Genomic DNA, 10,995 nt, shown 5'->3' with positions numbered 1-10,995 from the left:
AGGATGGTGAGGTCCGAGTGGGAATAGAGTGGTGAATTAAAATGACAGGTGACTGGAAGCTCGGGGTCACCCTTACGGACTGAACGGAGGTGTTCCGCAAAGCGGTCACCCAATCTGCATTTGGTCTCCCCAATGTAGAGGAGACCGCATCGTGAGCAGCGAATACAGTATACTAGATTGCGAGAAGTACAAGTAAATCACTGTTTCACCTGGAAGGGGTGTTTGGGGCCCTGGACAGTGGGAAGGGGGGAGGTATAGGGGCAGGTGTTACATCTCCTCTGCATGCACGGGAAGGTGCCAGGTGAAGGGGAAGGGCTGTTTGGGGTGATAGAGGAGTGGACTAGGGTGTCTCGGAGGGAGCGGTCCCTACGGAATGCTGAAAGGGGAGGGGAGGGGAAGATACATTTGGTGGTGGGATCACTTTGGAGGTAGTGGAAATGCCGGAGGATGATCCGTTGAATGTGGAGGCTGGTTGGGTGAAAGGTGAGGACAAGGGGAACCCTATCGTGGTTCCGGGAGGGAGGGGCAGGGGTGCCGGCAGAAGTGCGGGAGATAGAACTGACACGGTCGAGGGCAGTGTCAACCGCAGTAGAGGGGAATCCTCGGTTGCGGAAAAAGGAGGACATGTCTGAAGCACTGGTGTAGAAGGTGGCATCATCAGAGCAGATACGGTGGAGACGGAGAAACTGGGAGAATGGAATAGAGTCCTTACAGGAGGCGAGGTGGGAGGAAGTGTAGTCCAGGTAGCTGTGGGAGTCAGTGGGCTAGTAGTGAATATTGAAACAGGTGAAACAGCGATTTACTTGTACTTCTCGCAATCTAGTATACTGTATTCGCTGCTCACGATGCGATCTCCTCTACATTGGGGAGACCAAACGCAGATTGGGTGACCGCTTTGCGGAACACCTCCGTTCAGTCCGTAAGGGTGACCCCTGAGCTTCCGGTCGCCTGTCATTTTAATTCACAGCTCCATTCCCACTCGGACCTCACCGTCCTTGGCCTCTTGTATTGTTCCACGGAAGCTCAACGTAAACTCGAGGAACAGCACCTCATCTTCCGATTAGGCACTCTGCAGCCTTCCGGACTCAATATCGAGTTCAACAATTTCAGATCATAACCTCGGCCCCTATTACATTTTTTCTGGCATTTTTCCACGCCTTTCCCCCTCCTCCCCCTTTCCTTTTGTTTCTCTCTCACACCTGGCAGCTATCTCTTGCCCTGCCAGTACACTTCTCACCTAATCTCAGCCTATTACCATCTCGTCTAGCTTCGTATACCTTTTATTGTCTCTTTAACTTCTTTTGTTTTTTTCACTTCTTTTGTCCGATCGCAGCCCTGCCTTCGATCTATTTTCTTTTCTTTCCAGTTTTGAAGAAGTGTTCGACCCAAAACGTCAACTCAAATTTCTCTCCATGGATATTGCCTGACCTGCTGAGTTTTTCCAGCATTTTCTGTTGTTATTTTGGATTTCCAACATTTGCAGTATTTTGCTATCTTGAACCCACAACCTTCTGACTCGGAGGCAAGGGCGCTACCCACTTTTTTTTTAATAAATATACTTTATTGAACATTAAGAACATTTACAACATCTTGATCATTTCATTGTATGATACAAATCAATTCCGCCGCTCTGCACAGCCATTCCACTACCACATTTTAACATCAAAATCTGAAGTTTAATTTGTCTCCTGTAACATATATTAATCGATTGTACTTTAAAAATTGGTTGTAAAATACTATCCTGAAATTCCTTGCTGAATAAAACATCCACAGAGCCTTATAATGATCTTTTAGCTTATACTTAAAATACTCTTTTAGATCCCCTTAAAATACAGCGGATTCCTTCTTTGCACAATCACGAATCTAGCCAAACTGAACATTAAATTAATTGCCACTCCGTTAGACTCAGGCAGACTCTCCTGCAATCCCCATCTCAAAATTGAGTCCCATGAGATTCCCATTCTCACTCTTCGGTCCCCACCCAACAAAAAAGCTTCACACAACTGTCGAACATAGTACTTAAAGTCATTTAACTGCGGACATAACACCAGTAAATGGGACAGAGACTCATCCCGTGTCCCACACACTGGGCAAGTTGCCGCCTCCACGCGTCCAATCTTGCACAAGACCGTTATGGTAAAAATCCGGTTATGAGCCAATTTGAAATCCAGTTCAATCCACTCTGGACATTTAAAATTCGCCCACACTCCCTTCCAAATCCTGTTGAAGTCCAGCTGTGGGTATATACTCTGCCAAAACTCCTGACCAGCAGGTGTCTTGAATCTCCATTCTCTAAATACCTGATAGAAATCTCGAGTATTACAGTTGTCAAATTGAACCAACTCTCCCCCTTTCTCCAGTACAAAGCTTGGAAAAGCAGGACGCATTTTACTTCCTTTGGAGATTTCCGCATTTTTATCTTCCATCCAATCCTGTGGCATTGCCCTCACAATCTTCTCATACATAATTCCTATTGCATTTTCCTCTACCTCCTGATCCTCCTCCCACACCATGTCCCTCACTATCGCTTCCGGCAACCAACCTGGAATCACCTCTTATAATACATCTTTCACAGATATAATCCCAGCTTTTTAAAAGCTTGATTAAATAAAACCTCTCCTTCGATGTTAACCCACCTGTTCAAAAATAAGGGCTGTTCTAAAAATTCCTCAGCCCCCTTGGGCATAAACTGCACACTTTTTAAAAATTGGGCCCAAGTCTCTACAACCCCCTTATAAAACCTAGGGAGAAGCTTAATCGATTTCAAAAATAAATTATTGTATTCCATATACAATATCCCCTGCCCTCCTATCCCACTTCGTTTTAAAAAATGCTCAAAACAACTCTTCCAAAAAGTGGTATTTGACTTCTGAAGAAATCTCTTCATCCATTTGATTCTAAAGGATTTTTTCTTCAAATCAATAACTGGGAAATTGAGTCCTCCCTGATTTCTCCGTCCAATGATGGTATTGTAAGCCACCAAGGCTGGTTTCCCTTCCCATAAAAGCCTCACACAAGCCTCTCGGATGGACTTTTCCGCCCACTCAGGAATATCCTCCACCGTCAAGAAGTACCATAGCTTAGATAGCAGGAGAGCAGACACCACTGTCGCTCTTCCTTGCACTTTCAACCACCTTCTTTCCCATCTTCCCAAAATCTTTTTAATTTTCATAACCTTCGGTTCCCAATTTAATCGATCTACTTCATCCCTGTTTTTCTTGCACCCCATATGCACCCCCAGAACTTCCAAAACCTCCACCACCTTAAAGGGACATTCCCCCAACCATTCCCCCCTACCCCTCCCTGCAAGCAGGCATTGGGACTTACTATAATTCACTCTGGCTCCTGAAGCTCTACAATATTCCTCCACTACATCCATAGCTTTCCTCACTGACTCCCCATTTCTCAATGTTAAGGTTGCGTCATCTGCATATTGGTGTATCACCGACACCAGCCCAGAACTGGGGACCACAATCCCAACTACATCTTGTTTCTTTCGCATCATGTAACCTAATGGTTCTGCTACCAATGTGTACAACAATGGGGACAGGGGACAATCCTGCCTCACTGATCTCTGTATCGGAAAATACTTGGATAAAAAACCATTATATTTAACACAGCTAAGTATGTTTGAATAAAAAATCCTTATCCACTGAATGAAATTTTCCTTGAAACCAAATGCTTCCAAAACCTTCAATAAAAACTCATGAGAGACCCTATCAAAGGCTTTCTCTTGATTTATCTTTAATACATAAGCCTCCTTCCCACTCTTTTCCATGAGCTCTATCGCATCTCGGATTGAGACCACAGAGTCTGCGAAGTCCCGGCCTATGACTCCATAGGACTGAGAGGGCCAAACTATCTGCGGTAACACCTCCTTCAAATGATTTGCCATAACCCTTGACAAGATCATATAATCCACATTTAATAATGTGATGGGCCTCCAATTCTTCAGATCCCGTCTATCCCCTTTATTTTTAAAAGCTAAGCTTATGATCCCTTTCCTCACAGATGGGGCCAGGCTTCCCTCAATTTTAATTTCCTTAAAAACTTCTAAGAGCAATGGACTTAAAATCTCGCAAAATTCTTTATAAAATTCTGCACTTAGTCCATCGGACCATGGGCTTCCCCCCTCTTCATTTCACTTATTGCTACTTTTATTTCCGCTAATCCTACTTCTTTGTCACACATGCTTCTCTCATCCTCCTTTAAACCCTCTTCAATAAAAGCATTAACCTTCTCCATCGCCAAATTGGAAATGTCTTCTTTAGTATATAACTCTTGATAAAAGCTGCTAGCCGCCTCTAAAATCTCCCCTCTTTCATGAATGATCATCTCCCCAACATTCAACTTCAATTAACGATAATCTCTGTCGCAGCTTCTCTTGCTCTAGAAAATATCTAGTGCATCTTTTGCCCTCCAATGCATCTCTAGCCTTTGCACGGAGAATGGCCCCCTCGCATTTTTCAGCTTGCAATAATTCCCACTCTTCCTTTAGCACCCAGAACTTAGTCTCTGCTCCCTTATCCCCTCCGTCAACTGCTTTACAGACATCCGTAAACCTTTTATTTATATTCTCTTCTGGACGCTGGTTAGTTGCCGCCCTCTTTTTCCCATAACTTACCGAAAAAACTTTTACCTCATATTTGAAATTATCCCACCAAACTTTTCTTTCTTTCAAGAACAAAGGTTCCTTCCGAGCATCCTTTATTATATTTATAATCCCTTCTTTATAAGTAATTTCTTTCAGGTATTGATTGTTTAAAATCCGCACCCCTGAACCGATCTTAACTCTGCTGTTCCTAATTCTAAGAACCAAAGCTGAGTGATCACTAAAAAATGCTTTTGTATAATAAATCTCCATCACCTCAGAACTTAACCCTTCCAGCATTAACACAAAATCTATTCGGCTCTGTTTTAAAACATCACCCACCCAACCTGCTCTGGAGAACTCCCTTTTTATGGGGTTCCGGTCCCTCCATAAGTCTCTCAAATTTAAATTTGCCATCATTTTTACGATCATCCCTCTGGAGTTATCATCCTTAAAGGTCATCTGGGCTGAAATGTCCATCCGATAAAAATACATTAAAATCCTCCACTATACAAGGATTTTCCACCTCTGCCGCTTCAGTGAATAACCCCCGAAAAAACTCGCGACGCTTGCAATGGTCGTTCGGTGCATAGATATTAAAGAGATCGCAATTAAATCCCTCCATTTTTAACGTTAGCCGTAAAAATCTCCCCTCAGCGTCCTTGTCCATCAAGGCAATGTTCTCTTTTATGGACAGACTCACCAAAACAGCCACCCCTCTATGGTTATTGTTTGCACAACTCGCAAACACCTCTCCCTTCCAAACATTCTGAACTCTTTCTAGGATATCCTCATCCCAAAAGGTTTCTTGCAGACACAAAACGTCCGTACTTTTAAAACCCTGCAACAACTGCTGCAATTTCTTCTCACCCCTCAGTCCGTTCACATTAATCGAGACCAATGTAATCATGGCTCCAAAGAAGGGAAGTATGCCTGATAATCTCCCCATCATTTAATCTCTGGCCCTTCCCTCCTCACATGCTCGTTCCCAACTTCTCGGGCAGCTGTTACTTTTTCCTGCAGCCTCCGACTCTTTTTCCCCTCCTGTTTAAACTTACCCTGCTGTTTCTGCCTCTTCCTTGCATTAAGTTTGGGCCCAGGAGCTGCCCTTGCTCCCTCCTTCTGCCCCTCACTAACCTTTCCTTTTTCACATGATGCCACCCCACCCCCGACCTCCATGTCTCTGCCCCCCTCTAATTCCTCACACTCAAGCTCTCCTGCAACCCCCTGTGCCTGCTCCCCGTCCGATACATAATCCTGCTCCCCGTCAGATACTTCATCTCCCACAGAGAGTCTTCCTGCTATCACAGTTTCTCCCACTGTGCCGCTCCCTTCGACCACATCTCCACCTCTGACCCTTGCACCCTGTTCCCTCTCTCCATGGGACAATGGCGCACCTAAATTGTTCCCTTCTGATGTCTCTATCTCGCCGTTCCCACCCTGCTGTCCCTTTAAGGCTCCTGCCTCTTGCTCCCTTTCCCCGTCCTGCCCCCTCCCACTCACCAAGATATCCGACTCCCCGCCTCTCCCTGGAGCACCCACATCCACCACACACCCCACTCCCACCTCCTCTCCCCCCGCAGCCACCAGGCACCCCAGGGGGAGCCGAACCGCACTAAGGCTCGAGTCTGCACTCGACCCTTGCTGCCCGCTGCTGTCTTTGTTGCCCTCCACAGCACTCGGCATGTTTTCCGCCATCTCCATCCCGTCCTCCGCTCCGCCATCCTCTGCCTCTTCATGTGCTCCTTTCTCCTTCATTTTACCGGCTGTGTCCTCCGACTGCACCACTCCTCTGGCCGTTCCACTCTCATCTCCTTCTCCTTCTCCCATCTCCTCATCACTCATATCGCTCCCTTCTGCCACACACTCACAGTGGGTGGGGCCTTTGTGACACACCCCACAGCTCTCCGCCTTGCAGCTCCAAGCGATACGTCCCGACTCACCGCAATTGTAACAATACAAATCTGGACAGTTTCTTACGAGATGGTCATATCCCAGACAATAGTAGCACACCTTTACTTAGTTATCGTGCAGCACACAAAAGTACTGCACTCCTTCCAGTGTCTCGAACTTCAAACTGTACGGCAAAGACCTCACCCCCTCGGGGAACCGCACCTTTACATACTGGGTTCCGTCTGCTACCCGTGTTCCCGGGTAGTACCTCCTCTTTATTTCAGAACAGATTTTAATGTCCCACGACTCCAACTTTTTGCTCAGCACTTCGTCCTGAATGCACACTGGCAAGTTCAAAAATGAAACCACCACCTCCTCTGAATATAGCAGAGTCACCTCCAAGAATTTCTCACCAATTTTCAGATTGAGTAGCAGTTTTTCCACCTCCTCACGGCCACTGACCGTCACCTCAAATCCCACATTCGGCTTTGGTCGGCAGGCAAAGCAGCTTCCCTCGCCACAGTCCTCATGAAGCACCTGGATTATATCCCAGGCTCGAATCTTCTTATCTTCACGCTGCACCACCACCGTATTTTCTTTACCAAACCTACTGAGGTCCCGGCCCAAATCTTTGGACCTTTTTTTTCCCCTTGCCACCACAGTTTCTTCCCTAATTAAATTCCTCTCGGGAATATTGTCCTCTGAGGGGCCCAGCACTCCGGACCCCTCAGCAGCCATCTGGCTGTTTTTTGTGGGCCAGAAATGCCCTAAAACCTGAAAACAACACCCCAAAACCCACCACCAACTTTTTACAAAACTCCCTCCAACACCCAGCTGCAATTAGGCAACCAGTAATACCTGGCTCACTCCTAGCCCCTCCCACCTAGAGAATGCTGCCCACTGAGCCACTGGAGTGGGGGGTAAATGGCCTACTCCTGTTTCTATGTTTCAAGAATACAACAGATGGACAATCAGCCACTTTAAATTAGTTACAGTTCCCTTCACTTTCTATCTCAGCAAAAAGTTTTTGTAGTGTCGACTTGGAAGGCATCAAACATTCTTCAACATTAGATTTTTCCAAAGGACTGTAGTGACCTGATGCTAACGAATCACATGAAAGGCTTAATATAGTCTACAATGATGTAAAGTAAATTTGTACTTCTGAACTGCACTTCACATCTATATATATAAATCGGTACTTCTGTCATTCTGTCTATCTGTCTATCTGTCTATCTGTCTGTCTGTCATCGCATGTGCGTTGCGGGTATGCACTCGAAAGTTACAGGGCGTACCTACGCGCGCGTTACCTCCAAAGAAAGCTTACGCTTCCGAGACGGTTTTAAGCGTATTTATGTTTCGGCCGGCCTAAAATCCCGCCCGCGGTATCCCAAAAGCCTTCAACGTTCCGCTCATTAGCATCTCATTATCCGCTCATTAGCGACAGAGTGACCTCGAGCTCGACCAATCGTACGCTGGGTTGCTGGCGTGTGCCGCCGGGCCAATCGGTGCGCATGTGGCCGGGCTTTATCGTTCTGAACCGAGGTGAGTCGCCGCCATCTTGATTCCAAACTTTTCCTTTCTTTTTCCCGCTTTCTGCGTCTTAAAAAAAAACGTTGCTTTTAAAACACATATTGTTTAGAAAGTCATTAACTTATCTAATCTCATTAATTTTCCTACCTTTCCCGTTTTTCCAGGTAGGCCTAGAAGCCTCGGCGTCTCCTCCGCACCCACGCCCGAGCTAGGCACCTCCCGGCCCCACTGGAAGGCTGGAGGGCCGAGCCTCAGCCCAGCGCCGCTAGGGTGCGCGCGCAGCAGGAGCTGAGACGTCTCTGGCTCGGCCGGGGTGCGGGGCTTGCTGAGCGTCCAGCGTTACCCTGGCAACCGGGCCCGCCGGACGTCTCGCACAGCCGCAATCGGCGGTCTTCACCTGGGGGCCGCGAGCTTCGGGGGGGGGGGGGGGGGGCCGCGACCCTCGGGGGGGGGGGGTGCCGCGCGCGCAGCAGGAGCAGCTGAGACGCGGCGTCTCTCTCTCTGGCTTGGTCAGCGTCACGGTTGCCCTGGCAACCGGGCCGGCCGGCCGAGAGAGACGCCGCGTCTCAGCTCCTGCTGCGCGCGCAATCGGCAGTCTTCACCTCGGGGGGGGCCGCGACCCTCGGGGGGGGGCGACCCTCGGGGGGGCCGCGACCCTCGGGGGGGCGCCCCCCGCCCTCCCTTCCCCCCCCTTTTCCCCCCCTCCCTTCTCCCCGCCCTTCCCCCCTCCCTTTCCCCCTCCCTCCCCCCCTGCCCTCCCTTCCTCCCCCCCGCCCTCCCTTCCCCGCCCTCCCCCTCCCCCCTCCCTCCCCCCGCCCTTCACCTCCCTCCCCTCCCTCCCTTCCCCCTCCTCCCTCCCTTCCTCCCCCTCCCCTCCCCCCCGCCCTCCCTTCCCTGCCCTCCCCCTCCCCCCTCCCTCCCCTGCCCTCCCCCCCTCCCCTCCCCCTCTTCCCTCCCCCCTCCCCTCCCTCTCTTCCCCCCAGTCGCGCTCTCTCTTCCCCCCAGTCACTCTCTCTCTTCCCCCCAGTCGCTCTCTCTCTTCCCCCCAGTCGCTCTCTCTCTCTGTTCCAACAACAACATTCCCTCGAAAAAGCCTCGGCACCGCCGGGCACTTCAGCTAGTTTAGTATAAGTCATTGCCAGATAATCATTAACAGCCATCAGCTTCAAGCGTGTGATGCTGACTGCTGCCAGAATGGTACCAGTGATCCTTTGAAAAATTGGCGACAATCAGTCAGCTATTGGGATTTAATTAGTTCCTGGGACATCTTTTCCTAATAAATGAATGGCCCCAGTAATCATATCCAAATTCACAAGCAACAAATGTGTTATAATGAAGGATAAGCATGAAGTAAATCATAGTACATATCATGGATAGCAGTTATTGTCCTCTCTTTTATTTTCATCAGTTCACAGGTAATTTGAAATTCGGGTCTCCACGGGTGAGTATGCATGGGGTACTCACCCGTAAGCCCAATGGAAGTGCCGGTTTCCTGCATGCACTGCGCATGCGCGGGAAACTGGCACTTCCGTTCCCCTGAACGAAGGGGTTCAGTGGTCGAACGCGTGCGCGGAGAGGCTGCACGTGTGCATCGAACTTCGTTTTTCTTACAGGTTTTCCCAGGAGGATAAGTCTCCAGAAGTTAGACATGTAAAAAGCAGGTGTAAGGCCTGCTTTTCACAAGGTAAGTGGTGAATTAATTAAAATTAAAACATTTTTTCCACAGGTTTATTATTTTTAAATACTTTAAAGAAAGGTAAGTTTATTTTTAGCCCCGTTAGAAAATAAAATTATTTTTTTCAAAAATTTAAATTATTGTTTAAAATAATTACTTCATGTAATTTATAGTTTATTTAAAAAATGTGATTTTATTTAAAATTTATTTGAAGATTTAGTGATGTTATGGGGCCCGCAGTATTTCTAAGTTTTGACAGGTCTTCCTGTCAGACTTATGAATGGAGCATTCCCTGCTCCGATTGGCTCCCCATGGCCCACGTGATCCCAGGGGACGCATCGAACTAACTGCACCCCTGGGATACGCAAGCACTGCGCGCCGGCAGTTGGAGCAGGCCTTGGATCAGAATTCCACGGGGACCCACAGCTCAACGGCCGGCGCGCAAGGTAAGTGCAGGTCGGGGGCTTACACCCGCGGGAAGCCCCCGACCCGAATTTCTGAAATATTGACACTGATATCTATTATTGTTCTTTTTGTTCATTTTCTGCTAATTTTCTACATGATATTGCTACTATTGGGCTTTAGTTACAAGGATAACTTTTTTGTTGCTTATAATTTGCATAGAGATGTCTAAATATAATTTTCTTGTCGCATCAAGCAGACTTGAGTGCTCCCAGCTTTCCCTAAAATGGACAATGTGATCCAAATCGTCAGATGAAAGAGCAGCACAGCTCAATGCTAAAAAAAAGGCAACTATATTCATCTTTAGCGATCCCATTGTAAAATGGTTCATCTTAAAGTTTTATCTTGAAGTGTAATCTGGTTGTTGTCAGTTCAAACTTATTGCAGTTCTTTGAGGCTTCCTGTTCAGACATTTCTTATCCCAGTAAACAACAGATAGACTTGACAGTGAGATAATACACGTCAAGAAATTCCGAGTGTGAATAAATACTATGAAAAGACATTTTCCTGTTCTGCTAGTGTTGCTGTAGAAAACATTTAAATGACTTAAAAATGACAATCTTAGCACTTCAACATTTACAATTCCTGTTATGGTGCTCTCTCCTGATGCTTTCCACTGGTGCTCACCGTTAAAGTAAGCTACCATAGGCAAGTACATATTTCTGACATTGGGGCTGAATTTGCTGCCAAAATAATGGTGAGGCTAATGGTGCTCGTCGTTACTTATGCACAAATGCTACAGCAACTTTAGATGAGGGGCAGATGTGCAGTGAAACGCGGAAATCCAAACGTTGCTGTCGGAGTTGCACTGTTCCACCGTTAGCTTTGTGAAAATGGCATCTCG

The sequence above is a fragment of the Somniosus microcephalus genome, chromosome 1 (genome assembly GCF_052327205.1).
Source record: "Somniosus microcephalus isolate GS21.2 chromosome 1, FLI_Smic_1.0, whole genome shotgun sequence".
Classification (NCBI taxonomy): domain Eukaryota; kingdom Metazoa; phylum Chordata; class Chondrichthyes; order Squaliformes; family Somniosidae; genus Somniosus; species Somniosus microcephalus.
Note: the sequence above shows the minus strand (reverse complement) of the source record.